The sequence below is a fragment of the Phalacrocorax aristotelis genome, chromosome 4, assembly GCF_949628215.1.
Source record: "Phalacrocorax aristotelis chromosome 4, bGulAri2.1, whole genome shotgun sequence".
Classification (NCBI taxonomy): Eukaryota; Metazoa; Chordata; class Aves; order Suliformes; family Phalacrocoracidae; genus Phalacrocorax; species Phalacrocorax aristotelis.
The window spans coordinates 39,854,636-39,876,683 of record NC_134279.1 but is presented as its reverse complement, the minus strand read 5'-3'; the positions used below and the strand labels follow the sequence as shown (position 1 = coordinate 39,876,683).

Below are 22,048 nucleotides of genomic sequence, written 5' to 3'. Positions count from 1 at the left end.
CAGCTGCTTTCAACTTACTGAAACAAGAAGAAAAGGAAATATCACATTCAAGAGCATTGTAAATCCTTGCCTGTGGGGTAACTGCTTCCACCCTCGTGTGTTTCGCAGCTGGCTTGAGTTAGTGTCACCACATTTCTGCTGGAGGCTTTCCCTCCATTTTCTCCCCCAGACCCATGTGCTAAGCTCCTGCTACTCTTGTGCAAGCACTAGTGATTGGTGCCAGCTGGAGAAGGGGATATATATAATTTTCTAACACTTCAAGATTTGTTGTTTTCCAGCCTGACAAGTAAACTCATCTTGCTTACCACATTAGTTATGTTTTCATTAATGTTGATACTGGGAGGCTTGGGAATACCTGAAAGAAAGGGCCACTTCTTTTGGTGGGAACATCATACCTAGGCTTGAACTGGCAGCGTAACCACATGCTGAGGGTGTGGCAAAAGCTCAAAGCACGAGTTTTCTTCCTTTTTAATAGAATAGCAGTATTGTTGCTGTCTTTCATTTCATGGCTCAAGCCTGCAGAACCTGACTGTCACAAATAGAGATTTGTGGATGTGGCTGACTACACCAAACTGTTGCGAATACAACCTTGTGTACCCTGCCAACTATGCCAAATTGTCAGGAATATGATTTGTTACACAACTTTGGTGTAGCAATTTAAGATTTATTAATATTTTTGAGATAGATCACAGTATTAGGTTGTACAATTCTTTTAAAACAGCATTTGGATGGAATTTATTTCAATCAACACAGCAACTTAGTTAAAGATTTGAGAATGGCAAGGTTCATTCTATTACTTGCATGGAAGAAGAGCACAACAGAAAATTCAGTTATGCTCAGGTTAGAATGATTCACAGAGGGATCATGGATGCAGGGGATAAGGAGGACCCTCCCGTTAAGTCACAAGGTTCAGAATAGACCCCCTTGGGTTCTAAACTCCTTTCAGAGAGAAGTCTAGGTTTGGCTAGTTCAAATCTTAGTCTCAGACTTGGTCAATGGTTTATGTGAATACGGATAATATATATTCATAGTCAAATTGCACACACACACCCCAAGGTTAACCTGTGAATAAAATTTCCCTTTTCATGAGTTTCATAAATTACTTACTTTTGTATGCTGGCATTCATCAGCGCATGGCTGGCGAACCTCGCGAAATCAGGCCTTTGAGCCCTCGTGGAATCGTCAGCAGATGATCCTTCAATCCTCACGAAATCTACCTTGAGAGGCAGCGCAGCCCAGGGGGAGATACAGGGTCACACAGCCCGCTGCGGTCCTGGAGAGCTCAAAGGGTCTCCCCCTTGAATTGCTATTTATAGGATCAAGATGATTGGGTTTGGTCAATATTTTACATTCTGGCCACAATTCTGGTACACGAGTCAGGGAGCAAATGGCCCCGGGATGGATAGAGCCCACCTCGTGCCCAAGTCCTAATGACCAAGACAGCAGCAAGATAGGTCTTATCCTGGGATCTCAGGGTGGTCCTGATGTACCATTCAGGCAGCAGATAACCCAGGTGTGGACAGAGATGCCTGGCGCCCAAGTCCTTATGACCAAGATAACAACACAATAGGGTTTATTCTGGGATCTCAGAGAGGCAAGGGGAGGCTGCAACACCACACTGACTCAAATCTGTTAATAGCTTTGGCAAAGCTAATGTCCTACTCTTAAGTCAATTTGAATCTCATTGCAAAACTTATCATTAAGTACTCATTGTAAAACTTCCTGCTTTAATCCTCTTTCTAATTTTATGTTTTGCCTTAAGTAACCTATGTAGCATGATTCTTTCTTCCCTCTCTTTTGCTTGCCACATGTCCTCCATGCTAAATGTGGGGTTTTTTTCCTTTTCACTTGGATTTTGTGACACGTAGCTGTACAAGTTTGTTGCTCTCTATCACATATGGTTATGAAAGGCTTGTAAATACAATATTAATTTTTGATACTTGGGAGGGTTAACTCAGAAAAGTTTAGCCCTGTATTTAAATGCTATAGTTCTGAACCCATAAAACTGCTGTTCAGGACCTTCTTCAGCACAAGCTCTTCCTCAACTTTAATATCTCTTTAAAAATCCAAATATACTGGCTTGCGAGATGACTGAATCTTGATGTCCACATAAAAAAGCTCAGGTAGCGTAAGCAGTGAACTCAGACGCATGTTTGGTCATAATAAATTGCTCTGTAGTTGTCTTAGTCATACAGAATCAGAGCAGCTGTAGTTACTGAGTTGTTCGTGTGCTTGAGGTATGATGTAATCTGAAAAAGTATTTCCACCAGTGTTAACTGATACAGTAGCAGCAATTATAACATGCCTTTTCCGCTGGCAGGCTGATCCTCTGCTCTGCCGAGGAATTCACTGTGAGGAAATTGCTCTGTGATGGAGAACTGAGCTCATCTTCTTATATTAACTTCTCTGAATTAATTGCCTCATGTACACCTTCTGTCTAGTATACATCTTTTTCCAGCTAAACTTTACTGCCCAAATGTCACCTTGTCCCATGTTGTATGCTGGTAGCTGCCTCGTTATTCATTTAATATCAGTCGTGTAGGTGAGTTTGCGGTATTTTTGGTCTTTTAAACTTTGTGTTCCACTCAACGAAATCATTGAAGGAAGTGTCTTGCTGAAATGAAATAGCACTGGATTTGGGAGATCAGTAGTCTTTACCAGACCTTGGTGATTAGTCCAGTGACCCGAGGCAATGAGCAGAAGTTTCATACTACTGCCTCTGCCTAGGGCTTCAGGATCCCAGGTGGGAGGAAGGCTTTTTTGGAGGGAGAGTCCTCATTCCTGCACATATGTTTTTACTGATCCAGTTTTTGAAAAATGATTCTGCAGATAACAGGAAACAATTTCACACCCAAATACTTCCTTTGGAAGGGAGGAAGGGATGTATTTTGATGCGGTGAGTAGCCATGCAAGTGTGTTAAAATGGTGAAGCAGAGCAGCAATAATTGAGGCTGATGTAGCTCCATTTTCAGTTTTATTTTCAGGGTATAAAAATTGCTGTTACGAACCTGATTAGGTGAAATCTCCAATAAGATAAAAGGATAAATAAGGTAAGATAAAAATTGCAAGCCTGAGTGAAAATGTACCTGCATATAGCTGAGAATTAAAAGAATTTTTAAACCAGTGCCATAAGGCGAGAGGAGAATTTTGAACAGTTTTATTCCCATTTTACTATCGATAAGAAACGGAGAAGAAACATATAACAAGCAGATATAACTTTAGAAAACCTGTCACGCTTTGGTCTTTGGCTCAGATCCCAGGACACAGAAAAATATGAGAAATAATAGTTTAATCTATTCAAGTGAACTCCATAATATGCAGGTACCCACTTAATGTTTTCATCATGATGAAGGTGATGCTTGTTCAGACACTTGCCCTTATGGCAACGGGACTTGACAGTTCTCCATCTTTTCAGTGGACTTCTTTGAAGAAGCCTGAGGCTTGTACTACTGCTCCTTCCACACTGCAGCTCAGACCGACGTTTTCTTTAATTACTAGACCTGTCAATTGTGCACAGTTGTTAAAAAAAAAAAGAAAAAAAGTCTGTACGCCCTCTTTCTAGTCTTTCTGTCCCTTAAGACTATACAGGCATACTTTAGATCAGCCTGGATTGGTTTATTCTGGTGACGAAGCCTTTATCAATATATGTAATTAGCAGAAGCGCTGTGCGAATTTGGTCCAAGGTAGATTTTTCATGTTATTTTATTTCGGCTTTCCTGCTCTGGGCCACTACCTGAGCACGCTGCCTCAGGACATGCGTTTGTTAAGCTATTCGAGCCATTCAAACTCAGACTTATTTTCAAACGTGACATGAGAACAATTATGCAGCCTGAGGTCTCGGCTGCCTGTTGCCGTGCCGTGTGCCCCACCTGGCCCCGCAACTGTCCTCCGCGTCGAACTAATGGCCGAGAGATGCCATTTCTGCCCAGCTCTCTGAGGGGAACGGCAGAATCCAGGCGCCCGCTCCGTTTTTTAATGCAAAGAGAAATAAACCTGCGAACAATCCCTCTGCCCCTCCTCGCCCAGGGATTCCACCCAGCATTGCTACGCGTCCAACAGCCTCATTTTAAAGCAGATTTCCCAGGAAAAACATGCACCGGCTGAGGGGGTCCCGCCCCGGCCCCGGCCGCGCGGGCTGGGCGGGGCGGCTTCGCGGGATGACATCATGGGGCGGGGCGGGGGGCGGGGCCGCGGCGGGCTGGCGGCTGCTCGGGCGGCGGGCTGGGCTGGGTCGGGTCGGGGGGCGCAGCCGGGGGGACGTCTGCCCCGCCGCCCCGCTCCCTCACGCACCTCGGCCCGCCGCTGGTGAGTGGGCGGGGGGCGGCCCGGCCCGGGGGGGCGGCGGGGAACCTGCCGGGCCCCGGGTGCGGGTGCTGCCTTTTTTTTTTGGTGGGGGGAATTGAGGTTTCTTTTATTTCGTTCTCTGTTTGTGGTGGTTTTTTGGTTTTTTTTTTTTTTTTTCCTGGGGGGTCGGGGTGTTCTTCGGGTTTTTTTTGTTTGTTTGTTTTGGGGTTTTGTTTTTTTCGGGTTCTTTTGTTGTTTTGGGTTTATTCTGGGAGAAGCACATCAGGGCACCCGCGCGGGTTCCTGCTGCTCTTCCCTTCCCCTCGGCCGGTGGCGGGTACGGGCAGGCACCGGGCGAGGCTGCCTGTCAGCCCATCTCGTAGTTGCATCCTTCGGTCGGGCCGGCACTCCGCCTGCCCCGGCCCCCCCCCCGCCTGTGCAGGCTGGGAGGAATAACCCAAGGGGGCTTCTCCTGCCCTTCCACCCCCGAGCCCCGGGCGGGGGGTGCCGCGGGCGCCCGCCCCGGCCCCCGCCGAGCCCCGGAGCCGCCGGGAGCGGGGGCTGTCGCCGGCACCGCCGCTGGGGCAGCGCCCTCCCCGCCGGAGCCCTTCCCCGGCGCCCCCCGGCCCCCGTCGGGACGGCCTCGCATCCTCCGCGGCTTAACAGCGGGAGAGACGCTGCTTTAACGTTAAGGGTTGTCGGAGTAAGTGTGGCGTGTAGCGCCTGCGGAGCGGGAGCAAACCCGGGTTAGAAAAACCTGGCCGGGGAACGTGGGCGAACTTGTCCTTTGCTTGTAAGCAGTTTTTCACGACTTTTTTTTTTCCTGTAGTTGGTAGCCTATGTACGGGAAGGGGGATAAAAGTAGCAGCCCTTATAAAATGAGACGGGAAAAGCTGTGGAAATGTGAAGGCGGGTGTTCAGGCCTCCACCGCTGTCAGCGTGGCTTGCTGTGACTACCTCGGCAAGGTTCCTCTTGATCTGGCGCTTCTCGCTTTGCCTCAGTCCCGTGGGTTTTGCCCAGACTCTGGGGAGCACAAGCGTAAAATGCCTTCTCTCGCTTCTTCCCCATCTTCCTCTTGTATCTGCAAGCCGTGGTCAGGAACGAATTGAAAGGAGGGAAACACAACCTTTTTCTTTAGTGCAATTTAAATAGTCTGCATTGCCTGACAGAAAAGTAGCGAACTGCCTCGTATTTCTCCGTCCGCGAAATGCTGCGAAGTTCAATTATCTTACTGTGTATGGAGAGCTGCAAATCTGATCGTTGTTATAGTCTGTCTTCTTAAATCCCTATGACAATGGCATGGATTGAAGTAAATGCACAAACGGATGCACTGCCTGAGAGAATGAGCTTATCTCGCAGAACATTTCCTTTTCAGTACTGAACAACTAATATGGACGCTGCCACAGTACTTCATTAAAAAAGTTGGGAACTAATTAGCTGTTTCTTACTGCTAGATTTCCAGATTTTAATTAGAGTTCCTGTCTTCAAGTTTAAACTGATTAAAGTGATGCTAAAGCCACTCTGGTTATTTTCAATGTTTGTTTAAAAAAGAAAAGGAAAAAAAGTAACTTCATGTTTTCAACATGAAGTTCATGTTGAAAAACAAACCCTTCTGTTTGGGGTTCTGCCCCTGACTGCTGGGTGTGGGGGGTGAGAAGGTGCATGTTTTGTGCATCTTGTATTAAGAGTGAGGAAGGAGCCTAATTAATGGTGATGAAACTTGCAGGTTTGCTGTTCACAGGGCATTGGTTTCAATTGGCAAACCATAATCTGAGAAGGAAAACTGGAATGTATTAACTAACAAAGGTGGCACTGGATAACCTGTGAGCGTTCAAGTGCATTTCCCAATGCTCAAACCACATATAAGGCTGTGTTTGGAAGTACAATGATGATGCTTCTTACAATACTAGAAATTCTGCTAGTGTCTAATATTCCTGAACAAAAGGCTCATCCAAACTTAGATAAAGCTGTCATGATGATTAAATATTGTCCTCCATTACCTCCTTTATTAATCTCATGTGCATACTTCTGTCTTCATTCTGCTGAAGGACGGTTACTTGCTTTAGACTTTAAAAAGAAAAATCAATGTATGGCTCATTCACGAATACCCTGCTATATTTTTAACAACTTTCATACCTTTTTTAGGTGTTTGAGAGATTTGCAAATTGATAATTCTTGAGGGAGTTGTTATGCTGATTAGACTTGCATAGTAGGTTTATTCTGAATGTTTCACAGCGCTCTTGACACTCTTCACGGGAAGAGTTTAATGTTTTTCTCACACTGCTAAGCACTTGCTAGAAGACTTAGCAATGGGTGCTTTAAAATACAAAAAATGAGGTATTCTGGAAAATGCATGCTAAATGAATGACAGCTTTTTAAGGTGCGGGGATGGGTCAAGCTAGCAGTGCTTGAAACCCTCCTGTATGGGAATGACAGCTGAGCTTAACTCTGAGAACTTGCTTTGGTTCAGTGTTCGACTCAGTCAGGGCTGTGGTAATCCTTGTATCATGACAGAAAGTTCTCCTGTCCAAACATTTAAAGGATTGTTTTTATTATCATTTAATAGTGACTAATTTCTGTGCAAAAGAAACTTCTTTGCAAAACCGTGGATTTTAATTTGATATCTCTAGATATTTACAGTCAAGGTGCTGGAACGGTCTGGTGTCAGGTATGCTGCCAACAAAACCTATAGAATTAAATGTCTAAATAAATGTGACATTCTTTCACTACTGTGATCATTCCATGTGTTTGTTAACTACAGCTCATGTCAACTAATGTGATGTCAATATGGACGTAAGTGTTCATCTAGGTTTTTATACTGGATGTAGGATTTGATACATGACTGCTGCAGTCAACTGTTTTTAATATCCTCAGAATAACTGGCTTTAGACAACTGGCTTTTCTCTTGCGGAAGAAGCGAGTTCATGTACTAGGAACACCTACATGCAAAAATCAAAGCATTTATTAGACTTTTAGAAGATTTTGTTAAACAGTCCTGAGAAACCTTACATGTGATCTAGGAACAAAATTCCCCAAACGTGCACTACTACACTTCCAGTGGGAAGAGTGCAGGAATTGGAAACGTCTCTGTAGCTTCTGGAGCCTTACTGGAATGGTCCCCCTAGAAGCTGATGCATCTGCCCATACTCTTCTCTCAAGTTGTATGTATCTCCATGTAGTCTGGGTCATTTTCCCCTTTTTCGGTTATCAATGGCTTCTGCTGCCACAGCCATGCTTCTGTCAGATGTCCGTTTTCTACTTCTGCTCCCTTTTTGTATTGCTGCCTGACCCCTTCTAGGTTTTCAACTTTAATTTTGTTTAGTTTCTCTCTCTATATTATCCATTCATTATTCCAGTAGATTCACTATCATGTAACATACATGACAATGAAATTATATGCCTTGACTTTAAAAGAATTAGGTTCTTTAAAGAGAAACATCTTGTTATATGAAATTAAATCCAGAATAGCCTCATCATCTTAACAGCAGTGCAAATTCAAATAATGACTTAATAGAAGAACTTAAACCTCTTAAGTGATGAGAATAACCTTGTTAATTATCAGGGTTAATGAGGTGCATTCCTTTAAAGTGAACAGAGTGATCACAGGCCAAAAAAGGACGCCTCTTCAGCTGGATAGTATTTTTCCAAATAATTGGTAATTGAAAGGGGATTTTCTTCCTGGCAGGTGTGTGGTATTACAGCAGAGGAAATAAACACCTATTAAAAAGTAGACTATATGATATGGTCAAAGCAATATGAAATGGTAAAATAACTTCACCTTATTTTGTTTAGCCATCTTGATGGTTCAGTGCCTTTTTTTCAAATTCATTGGTAGCCAGCCGTGTGCTGAAAAGTTGAATCTCTAGAGTTCCATGATTTGGAAATAGCAGGGAGTTTGATAGCGTTGCATTATTCTGTGTCGTTTCACCGCTCTTTAGGGTATTTTAATGTAACCTATAGTTCCTTCTACAGAATGGTTCTTGGGATGCAAAGGCATTAAAGGTGTTTTGGGCGATTGACCTGCCACAGTTCTATCCTGTTGGTTACAGGATAGGTCTTGTACTGTATTGTGAGAGGTTTTGGCAGCGCTGGGCTGTGGAAGAGTATAAAGTTGATTTCAGACTAGGTAGCCACTGAAAAACAAAGTTTCTGGCTTTACAGTGAAGATGATACTATATTTATACCTCTTTCATAATCTTACAAAATGTTTTTGCACAAGGAGTATGGCATTCAAGGCATCGAAAGCATTTCTGGTAGCTTGTGTGTAGGAAGAGTTATAATGTTCTTGCCTGAATTTTGTCCCATTAACTCTGCTTGTCTGTTGCCAGATTTCTTCACAAGAATATCTTCCAGAACCGACCCATCTATGTCTGTCTGTCCCTATGGCACGTGAACATGCCTGCCCTGGGACAGTGGTGGGAAATACAGCACAACATGAAACCTTAAGTTGTTTGCTGCTACCCTGTACTAACTTGGCTGAACTTTTAGTGCTTTGGAGAGAGGTGTGCTATATGCCTTGTGTGTCTGTCTGTCTGCCCAGGCAGCACTAGGCAGGTGGTTAGAGGCAGCAGTTCTTTAGGAATCTGCAAAAATGTTCTCTCAATGTGCACCTGCCCATCCTGTATAAGAAACAATAAAGCAAAGAAAGAAGAGCAAAGAAAGTGGAGCTAGATGCTGCTGTTGCTGGAAATTTTAAGATATAGATGGGCAGTTTTGTACTATGTAAACTTTTCTTGATAATATAATGCATGGTGTGGAAGGAGAAGTGGTGTTTCTGTAAGTTAGCTGTGTGCAATCAATAGTAGCTTGAAAACTCTCTAACTTGTGGAGGTTTTGGTTTATACGACTTAAATCCATTATTTGTATTCCTTTAGAAGGCAAGTAATAGCTTGGTATTTTTATGAAATGTGAAACAAATGTTAAAACTTCATATGAGGCAGAGTGCATTTTTGCAAAGCCAAACCGTATGATATTAAGTTGCCTGTGTTACATTTATAGCAATGTGATTGTGCTTTGTAGAGGAAAAAATGGTAGTCCAAACCCTCAGACCTGAGTAGAATAAAATATATAACTTAAGTCTGGCAGATCAAGGAGGATAGGATGTGCTGGGAATGTTTCTATGATTGTCCACCAGCAACTGAAATCCAAGTTCAGACTATTTGTACCTTCAAATGAATGTTTATGTAGACAAAATTAGATGTCAGACATGATTTCTGCAAAAAAGGGTATGTAATATTTGACTCTATTAAAATACTGGGCAATGTGGGATGTGGTGGAAAATGTGGGGTATGAAGTATTTCAGAACACTGAACAGTTTAAGTACTTCTAGTCTGTTCAGCGGCTCAGTTTGAAAGTCTAAAAACCAGAAGCTTGTTTCATTTGTGATTTAGAACACACTTTTTCCTTGTCTATCCCAGTTGTAAAATTAAGTTCTTAAATAGGGTAGTGGTCACTGATTGATTTCCTGTAAGGCTTTCAATTTTCCTCAGAGGAACAGTTTCTCTATGCTTTTTGATGTCTATAAAGGTACTACAACTAACTGTTCCCTTGTGTTATATTTCTTCATGTTGTGTTACACGGATGTAGAGGGGACAGGCTGGGGAGGGGAAGAGGCACCATGGTTCTGCAGGAACTTGTGGAAATGTAATCATTGTGGCATCGTATGGTTAGGGCTTCCAGTGAGGATATGTAGGGGACATCTTCCGTGCCATGTCGTCATTGTTTTGGTCATGGTGCGTCACTGAGTGAAAATGTATTTGAGGTCAATAGTGTAGTAATCCCTGTTTTCCAGTTTCTGCCCTTCAGATCTCTCAAGGAGAGGAGATTTCAAATGAAAGCACAGTGAAGGAAAGCCAGGCCATGTTTGCAGTCATGGGAGCAGCTTCCTTGACCTCCATGCAGTGTAATTTACATTGAGGTGGCTTGATGACTGCAGGTCTCATGGGAGGTAGGATTCTTTCCATCCCCCACCCTCAAGTTATTTTTCTCTGACATCTTTTCCACATGGAATTTTTGAAATACCAGTGATGTTATGCAAGAAAGGGATGACTTTAGCATGGAAAAAGGGTTCAAAGAGGAAAAAAATTTATTAATACTTTGATTCAGATGTAAAATTGTTGTAACATGAGCCAAGCTAGATAGATACCTAACCTAAGGGACAAAATTTTGGTATGAGATCAAGTAGCAATAAAATAAGGGCTAGGATAAGATTTCTAGCCAATGGAGAAGTGAACTTTTGGGGCTGTCTTCTGACAGAAAAGGGTGTGGGTGTGTTACATGGTCAGAGTTTTAAGGGGAAGCCCAAGCCGAGTGTAAGATGTTGTAGGACTTGGTAAGTGTGATGAAAGGAGGCTGAGAGAATAACATGGACTGCAGCATTAATGCTAGTGTATTGCTGGAAATCATTGGCTACCGTTTGCATAGGAGAAGAACGTGAGGGCATCTCCAGCTCTCTGGTTATCAGGGTTGCCTGAGTGTAGAGGCAGTTGCAGTGAGATCTCTATTGCTTTGCTGTTTGAGGACCTTTGCACCATCAGCTGGAATAAGGAAAAACCCTTGATCAGAAGTAGGCTGCGGAGTGAAAGTCCCACAGGTTAGCACAAAATATTGTGTAGAAGGACTAAATCTAATCACGCTTTCTGATGTTGGGCCCTCACAGTAAAGAGATGATTATGGTTCCCAAGGGAAGACCTTGTGCTTCCGTGGTTCCGATAGGGGAAACTGGCATCAGGCTGCATGACCAGTCCTTGCTATGTAATCTGACCACAGGCATGTTCCCCCTTCAAAAGACGTCTGCTGTCTCCTTTCAGTGGTGTGGTGTCTTCTGTTTAAAGCTCTTGTGCCAAGTGCAGCCAAACACAGGTCAACTAATGTGACAGAGTCGTTCTTCCTGGGAGTAGTAATAATTTCAACACAGTGTAGAAAGTTCCTCTACATAATAACAGTATCAAATTGTCCTTCTTTGTGAAAGCTCTGAATGTGAGTAAACAGTCATTAGAGTCAGCTGATCAATATGAGTTTTCATGAAGACAGGTGCTTTTCTATAAAGCAGATAAATATTTTCAGTCCTGTAGAGTTATATTTAAAATGCATCTTCCTTGTTTGTATAGTATCTTTTTATAAAATTGAACAGCAAAATCGGTGTCTTAGGTTAGTGGAGGTCCTAACAAACAATATGAGGAGTTGGACGGAAGATGGCATATCTTCAAAAATGCCAAACTAATTCCGTCTCTGTGTGCCTCTCAGATGCTGGTCTTCACAGCTGTCTGGATGCAGTACTCTGTGGAGCTGGAAGAAAGGGGCTGGCTGTCCATTTGAGGCCAAAATGCTTCAAAAGATTAAAGCTCTTTGATAAACTCTTGCTAGGGTAAAAAACTTAATTCAACTTTGCCATCGTATATGGGTATATGGAAGATGGTAAGGTGGGCTATCTAAGATAGAGCAAAGCCTGAGAAATCAAATTCTGTCAAGAGGAATGTGTGAAAATGGTCTCTTCTGCATCCGCACACAGCAGAGGAGGGGAAAAGAAATAGCTAAGCCTTGAGTGTTTTCTTGGTGGATTTGTTATGTGAGCAGTCTCTGTACTTTGAGAAACTGTTTTCTGAATTTTCTGAGTCTATTGAACTGCATTCGTAGTAATAGTCTGCTTATTTTATTCTGTCCTCCTGTGAAAAAACTTTAATACAAACCCTGTTCAGTCAGTAAGTGTTTGAAAATAGCCATGTTTTAGTTAAGTAGGAAGAAGAGCGCCTCAATTGCATGTGTTTCTCTTTGAAAGAGAGTGAAAGGCAGTGTTACAAAGAACAAATTTTGGCAAGCAGGAAGAAAGCTGAAGAGAAAATACAGAATGTGTAAGGGGCAGTTTTATCCCTACTGAAAGGGAGGCTGAGGAATTTAAAGAGGAAATGATAACAAGAATTTCATGGAGAGGAAGGCGAAAGTAAGATTATAGAAAATTGAGAAAGGCCCAAGCAAACTAAAGGAAAATGAACCCATAAAATCTGAGGTAGGGGTAGAGTGGAAGTGAAAAGGAGGGGAGGAAATATCTATGATAAGAGAAGATTTATATGAAGGGGGTGAAATGATGTGAGTGGAAAAGTAGTGGAAGAGGGGCAGAATTGAGATATAGAATGAAAGATTATGATCACTGTATGTGAAATGGGAAAAGAAAATCTTGTTTTAAGCATGCACTGTGTTTAACTTTTCAAAAGCCTTTTCTTCCCTTGTGCTAGGGGAAAATACTGGGCCGGATCCAGCAGCCTGAAGGGGCTGAGGCTGCCACAGCTCCTTGCCCTGGGTCCAGCCAGCAGCAAGGCTGAACGTGTGTTCCCAGTACACACGCATGTGCGTGCACACCTGCACCCCCTCCGGCTGCTGCACCGCAGACACGCATGTCCCCATGGTCCACCCAGGCTGGCATTTAAAGCCACTTGTCCCCATCTCTCTGGTGGCTGGCTGTCCCACCCCAGTTGCTGCACTCAGACCCCTGTGCATGCATGCATAATGAATAGAGCCCCTCCCCTAGAAAAGAGTTAGAAAGGATTTAATAAGCAAATAGTACAGATTGCACTGATCAGGTACAGGGCATGGCCAGGCAAATGAACCCAACCAGCAAACTATTTGCATGCAACTGGCCCACTTAATCCTCTGTTTTCTCACACTTGTTCCTCCCCAAATCATGTAAAACCATCCCTGTCCCTGCGTTTGGTTCCTCCTGTAAACATCCCATAGTAAGTCCTGTGCAATCCCCAAATGCGTTTCCCCTGCATTCCATAATGTGCCCCACTCCCCTGGGCAGTGACTCCCCTCTGTCCAAGGGGTGCTTTTATGTTGACTCATCATAGAATCATTTTCACACCTGGACACTGGGGCTGAGGCTCTCCTGGGACAGCCCTGGGAGGGCTCTGGGTGGGGCCTCCCTCCCTCCAAGTCCCCAACTTGTGTTTCTGCCTGCCATTCTGCATCCCTGTGGTCCAGTGGGCTTGTAGAGACGGGCTCCTGGTGGGAGCTAGGCAGGTATTATTTGTGCTCCCCCCACCTGCCACTGTCTCTCTGTGCTCCTTTGCTGGGCTGCAGATGAGCTTCTATTGCATAATCTAACAGTATGCAACCATCTTCATTTTCTATGGGCATTTTGAAGAGTAAACTTGTGATGAAAATATTTTGCTAACTATTATGTAGGAATAAGAAATATTTTTTTAGAGCACCTGCTTGCTGCCTCCTTGTTTGGCTTTATGCTGTGGAATACAAAATGTATTGTATGACCTGCCAAGTTAGATTTTTATTTTAGAACTTCAAAGTGATTATTCTACAATTAAAGGTCTAGTCAGTAGCAATAAGCTACAGTACAGGTTACCACACTACTTAAACATCTGTGGGGAATCCAGCTAATGGTAATAGTTACAAAACAAAAACTGTGGCAGTGCTTGTGATTGCCTGCGGCAATGTTGTAGCTAATCGGGTGGAATTCAGTTTTTTCCAGAACTGCCACCAAAATTTCTTTATGCATCTTTATGACCTTAAACTGCTTCTACAGGCTGTAACAATTATAATTACTTCTTTTTAAACCGTGGTTAAACATATGCATGTTCTGCAACGCTGTCATTAAGATGCACTTGAACTCAAGAAAGAATGATCGTATTGATCATCGCAACTAGATTTTTTTCAGTGTCTTAGGACTGGAGATAGGACCTTGCACAGAGAAACTGTCAAGCTGAGTTAGACCCTGCAAAGGGTATTAAAGTAAGTAGCACAAAGTTTATCAGATACATTTCCAAGAGTAGTGGATAGGGAAGCATTAAAAGCCTAGGTTTGTCTGCAGACTTGACTGAGTGTCACGTTTTACACTAGGTGATAACTGTCACCTACAGAAAAAGGCATAGAAGTATGGAAATGGAAATCAAGGTGGAATATGAGTGCAGATTGACATAAAGGTGGAGTGGCTGGCTACGTAGACGTTAACAGGGCAGTGTACATATTTTTTAAGAAAAGGGGGGAAAATTAATCCAGGCGACTGCAAGATTATGGTTTTGACGTCAGTGTTATTCAAGTTCTTAAACTGCTTTTGGGGGAAAGGATAGTTCTGTGCATAATGGTAAAAGAAAATTAGAAAAAGGTATTAGGAATTTACCAGTGTCTGGTACTAAGGGGGTGTGGTGGATCAAAGGCCCCTTTGCCACAGCTGTGCTCATATAGCTGTTTGTATAGCTAAACTGTAAATAAGATAAATTTTCACTTTAAGAAACAAAACATGTTGTCAGCGTTTTTGACATGTATCATGTCACTAGTTGGGAAATTGACTTCTTTGATCAGGTGAAATTTGAGGGGGTATATGAGTACTCTAAATGTGTGGGGATAATCACAAGGAGAGAATTACTTAGAATAAGACAATGTTGATATGAGAGCAAATGAGCACATGGCTGTGTACAAATTTATTCCAGAAATTAGAGTAGGGTTTCTAATCCATAGAATAGCCTCCCAGTTGAAGGTAGTGTATATCAATCCATATCTTACAGCATGAAAGTAGAATCTAAGAAATTTATGAAAAAACTTTCACGAAGATGATGAAATGCCTGCCAGAGCAAAGAACTAAATTCAAGGAGCAAGGGAACTCTTTTCTGTAGTATTTTCCTAAAATAAAATTCACATAAAGTGAATACATCAATATCATGAAAGTATATTTGACAGCAGATGCAGCTCTTTCTCTCCATGATGGCATGGAGAGAGGTTTTTCAAACAGAAGCAACCAGTTTCAACAACCACAGCAAAGTGAAAACAGTTTGGAGAGAACACAGTTTTCCATAGAAAGGCAATGGAAATTTCAAGATGTGGAAATTTAAAATTGTTATAAGAAGATGGAAAAGAGTTTTCTTGGGTAAAAGTTCTGACATAGATAGTTGAAATGATAGTTGAAGAATGTAATGTGACAAATGATGAATACTCTTCTTTTACCCTAATCATCTGTTCAAGGTCTGGTTTCCGTGATACATGATGCTAGTCACTGTTACTTATGCTTTTTGCTGGGCTTTAAACTCCCTGTGTGATGTGTGCCAGTCTTTAGAGCAGAAATTTTTGAAGGTTTTGGCAAGGTTAGAGACCTGAGCTGGGGGAAAAAGATAACTGTCAAATGCTGTTGGAAACTTACACGCACTGATGCTTCACGATGGGGCCTTGAAACCAAATGGATTGATTCTTGTGCAAGGAATGCATTTCTCCCCTTCCTCAGGAGATTTATTTGGTTGTGGAAAATAGTAGACCTTGAAAACACCTGTTCTCATGCTGGGAAGACTTAGACTTTATGGGCAAAAACCTCTCTAAAACTTAATGGCTGGGCCAAAACAGGATTTCTCTGAAATAACAAATGTTGAGTCATTTGGGCTGTGGGAGACGAGGGTGTGAGCAGCCCTACTGACACATGCTGCATGGTGCCCATGAGCTCTGGAGGAGAAAGCTGCTTATAAGGAAGGATCCTGCGAAAGTGAACCGAGGAGGAGAAGACTATAGGGAAGAGAACAAACCTGGAGAGATGAGCGCTTGAAACCTGAGGAGCGAAACTGTAGGAAGGGGATGTGATATTCTGAGTCTAGGCTAGAAAGGTGAGACATACTGAAAAACTAAATAAGAATTATCTGTCGGGACGTGATTCAGATGAGGATACTGGATAGAGAAGATGACAAGAAGCTAGTGAAGAACATCATCAGCTCAGCACTGCCTGTGCTGTTTCGTAGGGTGAAAGAAGACAGGCTGGCAGTGTGCCCAAACGAAGCCAGGGGTACAATCTGAGGTGCTAGATGGCAGTGAAGACAAAATGTCCCATTGATTTGAGTTCTTGATCACGCGGGTGGTAACACCTTAGCACTGTTACCTACTTTGGCTATTACTGCAGACCCAAGTTCCTTTGCAGGTTTCTTGGGTGTATGTGAGTATGTATTACCACTGCGTGTAGTACTTTTTCCATACTTTCTTCCCGCTTTCCATAGAACTGTTGCACAAAATTCTGATGTGCTGGGGATAAATCAGAGCTGTATGACATGTTTATCTGTAGACCTCTAGCCCCATTTTATTGTGCATGGTGGATGAGGCCGGTATTACCAGAGAAGTGTGTTTCATAGTCAGACAGCTAAGTGTTTCTCTGGAGACAAGGCTTGTATTCTTTTTTACCCACGTAGGTCCTGTTTGATGCTGGTCAGAGTATTTGCAGATGTTTTTTCACTGTGTATTTCTCTCCTTTTCTGGATGCCGAAATATGAAAGTCAGGCTCTAATCAGCAGAAGAATTAGATGATTGCCTCTGAAGTTGAAGGAATTTTAGTGCTTGTTTTTGTAGAGACTGTGCCAGCTCTACCTGTTAGTGTCTGGGGATCTTTCTGAGCCAGGTATCGTGTCTATATATTTAGTAACCTTCAATATTAGTCAGAAAATAAAATCACATTATAATGTATGCCTTTTGGTTTAGCAGATTGGTAAAGGAGAATTCTGCTCTTGCTTTTTATAATTTAGCCTCAGACCTAGCTTCCTACTTATGTATTAATGTGGAGTAGCGAGAAACTTACTCCCGTTCCCTTTCTGCTTTACTCTGGAGTGCTGTGGACTGTGTAGGACCTTTGTGTGAGTTTCGCTTCTGTTCCCTGGGATAGTTATTATAGGGGTGGAAGTTTCTCCATACTTTAATTCTGTGTTGGCTGTGCAGTTCCATGATGGTGCTCCAAGCATTATGTTGCCTGTGATTCCGTGTGCAATCATCACGGGTCTTGCTGCATTACTTAAAAATGCACAGGGAGACTGCAGATGCTTCGCTGTAAATAGACAACAGAATAGCCTATCTTTTTTTTCTCGAATAATTAATTTTTCCATTTCACCTTTAATTGACTAGGAATTGAAGCCTCTTTTTGGATCTCTGAATTACAGCTTTATGCCTCATCATCTCTACAATAATTTTCCTGAAGTTGTGTAGAAATTGTGTAGAAAACTTTACTACTGCAAGGCCAATAAGTTACACTCTTTTATGCTGACAAACTAGTAAGAATTGCGACAGTCAGTTTTGCTCTTTGGGCTATTAATAAGAGTTTCTTCATTTCACCAAAGAACAAATAATATAGCAGACATATGAGAACATGATAATTAAAATTCTCAGGTTTTTTGTTACAAACAAAAATGAAAAAATAGTAAAAAAATGCTGTTTAAAGTGTAATTAATATCCTGTATGTTCTTTACGTCTTAGGTTGATTTAAATCATTTGTGAAGGGGGGAAACACCAGGACGTAAAACAGATGATGGCTTGCAAAATTGACAGAGAAGCTAGAGAGAGACTTCTGGTTTCTCAGCTCAGAGAAACTTCCAGTAGTGTTTAGTTGACTGGAGAGCAACAGTCAGCCTGACTGGATCGCTCATCTTTAGACAAATATAAATGGGGTGACTGTTAACATCTAAAGAGCTAAAGGCTGCTCATGGTTAAGGCCTTTTATCTTTATTGCTTTGGAACACAGATTAATAACATTTTGTGATGACAAAATCTGTTCTAGAAATAAATTCATCTATGCTAAGGTGCTGTGGAAGTGCATATTCTATACTTAAACTATTTAAAAGTATTTTTTTAAGAAAAGATTTTTAAAAATAATTGAATAAGATTATAAAAAGGAGAACAAAGAGTTAATGTGTGCTTATTTGTCTGGGCTATAAGATCATAAGATGAAACAAGATATATTTTCCCCAAACAGGCACATTTAACTTAGAATTTACAATCCTTTTTTCCCTTTGATATTAAAAAAAAATAATTGTGGTTACCCAATTCTCATTCATATTTTTTCCCCCTTGGTAGAATAGTTTCTGTAGCCTGTGTTGCATAAAATAGTGATAAGCAATGCTTCTTATAAGCCGGGAAGCTTAATGAAATATTTACATGAACACTTAACTAGCAGACATAACTTTTAAGATTTAACAGACCACCTGCTCAGCAACTGAAATAGAGCAATGCTGTTTTCTAACGCAATGTAGTTATTCATGGCCAAGGAAACATCCTGGGTAGAGCTCCCAGAAGACTGTTTTCTCATCCTGTTAATTCTTTTTTAGCCTTTAAAAAAAAAAAAAAGTTTACTTGAAATCATAAGGCTTCCAAAGGAAAAAGAAGGATGGGGGTGGAGAGAACAAAGTGGTGAAGAGAAGCATCTTAGAGTAGCATCCCAGAATATTCTCCCTTGAGATTTGAGGTTAAATCTTTGGCATTTCCACCTTATTCTAATCACTGGCTAGTTTAACACAACTTTCTCCTCGTATTCAGAGCTGTCTGTGCTCTGTCTTCAGTCCAGAACCAACATGACGTTGTGTTACTGTGGCTGTTACCCAGCTTGCTGGCTCTCTTTCACAAGCGTGATCAGCAAAAGCACAGTTAGTGCTGATCCTAGAGCAGTTTGTTTGCACTCGTCCGTGTAGATGTCTTGTGTGTGCTGGAGAGGCATGTGCTAAACTGAAGGAGGAAAAAGCAAAGGAAGGTGGCAGCCCATGTAATTCCATCTGTGGTGATTGCCAAGATGAGGTCTTTGGCTGTTAGTGGGACATGAAGATATTTAAACTCTGAATGTGGAGGCTCTTTGGCCTCCTTTGCCCTGGCCTTCCACAGTCAGATATTCAAATTTTCTTTTTGTTGTTCAGATATTGTGGGGCATTACTGGGTACTAGGGACCTATGCTTTGTTTATATGAGATAGGTCATGCTACAGTGATTTAAAATACCTGTCATCTTGATTAATCCTGGAACTCTTCAGCCAATGCTAGTGTGCATTTATGGCAGAGTAAATGCTTCAATATTTGTTCTGTGTTTGGGATTAAAACAGAAGACTGTTTTCTCCAATTCTTCCTCTTCAGAACCTTAAACAAAGTTACAGAAAAGGTAAAAGCCCTTTTCCCCCAAGATTAAATACTTGTCTACATGCTATAGGAAATAACTGAGAAGATTTGTAGAAGTGCCATTTGTTGACACCTGTCAGACTGTCATAGGTGTATGTATGTGTGTTTAATTGAACCCTTTTCCCTGGGGAATAATGTGGCAAAGGGGTTACGCAGTGGGGAAGCTTAAGGGCACAGGGTCAATGTTTGTTGTTTGTGTTTTTTTTTTTTTTTAACATGTTTCAAACCCTTTTCTTCAGAGGGCTTCTCAGGATGCTTTCTGTAACAGTCAGCTTTCATTTACAGCTGATGTGTCTTCAGGTTTTCCAACCCTCTGTGGTGGCAAAATAGCCACTCTCCATGGCAGATTCTGGTCAAGTTTTTGATGTTTGTTCTTGTAGGGGATAGTCGATATTCTATAGAGAGACAATTTCAGGAACAGGTTCGTTCTTACCCACAACGATGCACTTTTTATTCACAGATAGAGAAAGCAATATGATTGTTTGGTGGTTGTTGTTTTTTTTTTTTAAATACTGGTATACACTGAGCGTTTTATTTTTTTCTTCCATTGCCCGTAATATATCTCTGAATTCCAGAAGCATATTAGCCCTGCTTCTTTGCAAATCTCTCAGAGTATTTGATTGCTTTGCTTTTTGTGGTATGCTGTTCTCTGAAATGTTATATTTGTGACTGTGATCTTAGTTATGGTTATAGATACTGTTAAGTCTCATAACAAATACTATTGCTAAACACAGTGGGCAGCAGTTCTTTACTTCTGGGCTGTCAGAGCTGCCATGCTTGTGCTTCTTTCACTCCATTTAAGAGTCTATGAAGTAAACATCAGCCATTGCTATGATCAGAAATATCACTGGCTTAACTGCTGGGATTTTTCTTCAACTGTAGAAATCTAGGAATAGACAGGCATATCAAAATAATTTTGACTGTATCTGTTCCAGCAAGGACTTTATCCGAATGAAATAGATACACCTTTCAAGTGTAACATCAGATAGCAATTAAATGCAACATTTTGTTTTGCATGGGTGTAGGTTTCTTGTCAGACACAGTTACTACACTTCTGGTTTTGCATTTAAAATTGTTTGTTTGTTCAGTCAATGACAGTGGCATGGCCTATCCTCTGTGCTTGTGTCCAGAATGAGAGGAGATCCGTTGAGTTATAAGCTAATGCTGTTTCAACAGCTTTCATGCAACACATACGCATTTCTTTATAGGTTCAGCTGCTCAGACAGGCAATGAGGAGAAGACTACAGATGAACTTAGAAATCTGAATAGTCCTGTGGGTTGGAAAGAGCCCAAAGAATTAAATATCCAAATATACACCCTGGCAAATTAATTGTTAAGCAGTAGATATGAGATTACAAATAAATTTATAAATTCATATCCTAGCACCTACTAGCAATTTGTTGTGAGCAAGAAAAAATAAGATTTTTTTTTTTTCCTACAAATTGGAAGGAATTGTTCTTCTCAAGTGGACCTGAGGGAGTTAATCTTTTTCACAGGTAAGGATTGTAAAGTATCCTCCTATTAGATATTTTTTTTTAACGCTGAAGCAACAAAGAACATGCTTGCCACTTTTTCAGTATGATGATAGTTACTCCTACTATAATATAGCTGCTATATTAGTACCACCTATAGCAGTAAGTATATGATATTAGTTACCACCGGGGAAAGGCGTGCTCTCATACTGTGCAGGAGTGTACAAATCTCAGTCGGTTCTGTAAGTGGCTACTCTTTCGCTCCCTGGAAAATTGTAGCATCTTCCAGACAAACACACCAAGTCTTACTCAGCTTTGAGGCTGGCATAAACAAGCACAAGCTCCACACAGCTTGCAGGACATGATTTGAATATCTTGAACTTCAGGATGCTGAAAAAGTGAATATTTGCCCCATCTCTCATTACTACAGTGTCAAGCTAGATCTGGTTTTGACAGTGTTCAAGTTGAGCGAACTTATTGCTTTTTTTTGGCACAGTATTCAAAATGTTAGAAATCAAACCATTTCCTCTGGCTTTCAGTCAGCATTTTAAGCTTAGGCTTAACGTTTTGTCCTGTAACAAATGTTTTAAGGATTGCAGCAGAACTGGCAGGTACTGCAAGTACTCCGAAATAACAAATAGAGGCCTTTTCAGCTAGTGAAACATTTGACAGTCATGAGCATTTCTGCTGGGAAGCATTGCTAGCATCCAATTAAGGAATCCGCTGTAACATGAATGCCCTGAATAGTTTTATATCTAGGTTGTAAATTGTTTGATTGACAGCATACCTTGTAAAGAAAGCAATAATAAATGGTTAATTTAGAGCTTTTTTGGAAAGCCTAACGGGAGCTGCTGGTCTAGTTGCCTTTCTGGACATCAGCATTTGTTTGCTTACTGGAGGATTTGAGAATCAATTTGATGTTCAGTGCGACTTGCCTATTTCTGCCTTGATTCTCTATTTAATCTTCCTTGAGTTATTTTGTCTCGGAATACATCTTCCTTCAGTCTAAGTCCTCTTCCCTCATTTTGTTAGCTGATGTACTGTATAGTAGTACATATTAATTCATTGTATTTGAAAACTGGAGTTCTCAGTTAGCAAAGGATATTAAATGTGAAGCTTGTTAGCTGTTTGAAGTATATGTAGTTGACAAACAGCTGTTGAACAGATGCTGAAAACCTTTGCTTTTTACTTTAGGGAAAAGGATTACCCACCCACATATCAATATTGGTGGTGTGGAAAGTCCCGAGCACATAGCATGCTCTCTGGTTCATGGCCCAAATCAAGACAGATGAGAAAATGCTATAAATGCAGGAAGTAAAAAGTATTCTTTACAAGGAAAAAGTCAGCTGTAGTCCATAAAGATACTGTGCATTGGTATTTAATTATTGCTTG

General features: G+C 41.5%; 1 protein-coding gene across 2 annotated transcripts in view; it reads left to right on the top strand.

The window, feature by feature from the left end:
• The first annotated feature begins 4,086 nt into the window (after positions 1-4,086).
• MARCHF1 (membrane associated ring-CH-type finger 1) overlaps positions 4,087-22,048 on the top strand; it is a 254,830-nt gene continuing 236,868 nt past the window's right edge. Inside the window, exon 1 of one of the 2 annotated variants that reach the window (XM_075091062.1) lies at positions 4,087-4,305. The gene's annotated coding sequence lies outside the window, so the exon portion shown is untranslated. The remainder of the gene's footprint in view (positions 4,306-22,048) is intronic. The other variant, XM_075091061.1, reaches the window with a different exon arrangement.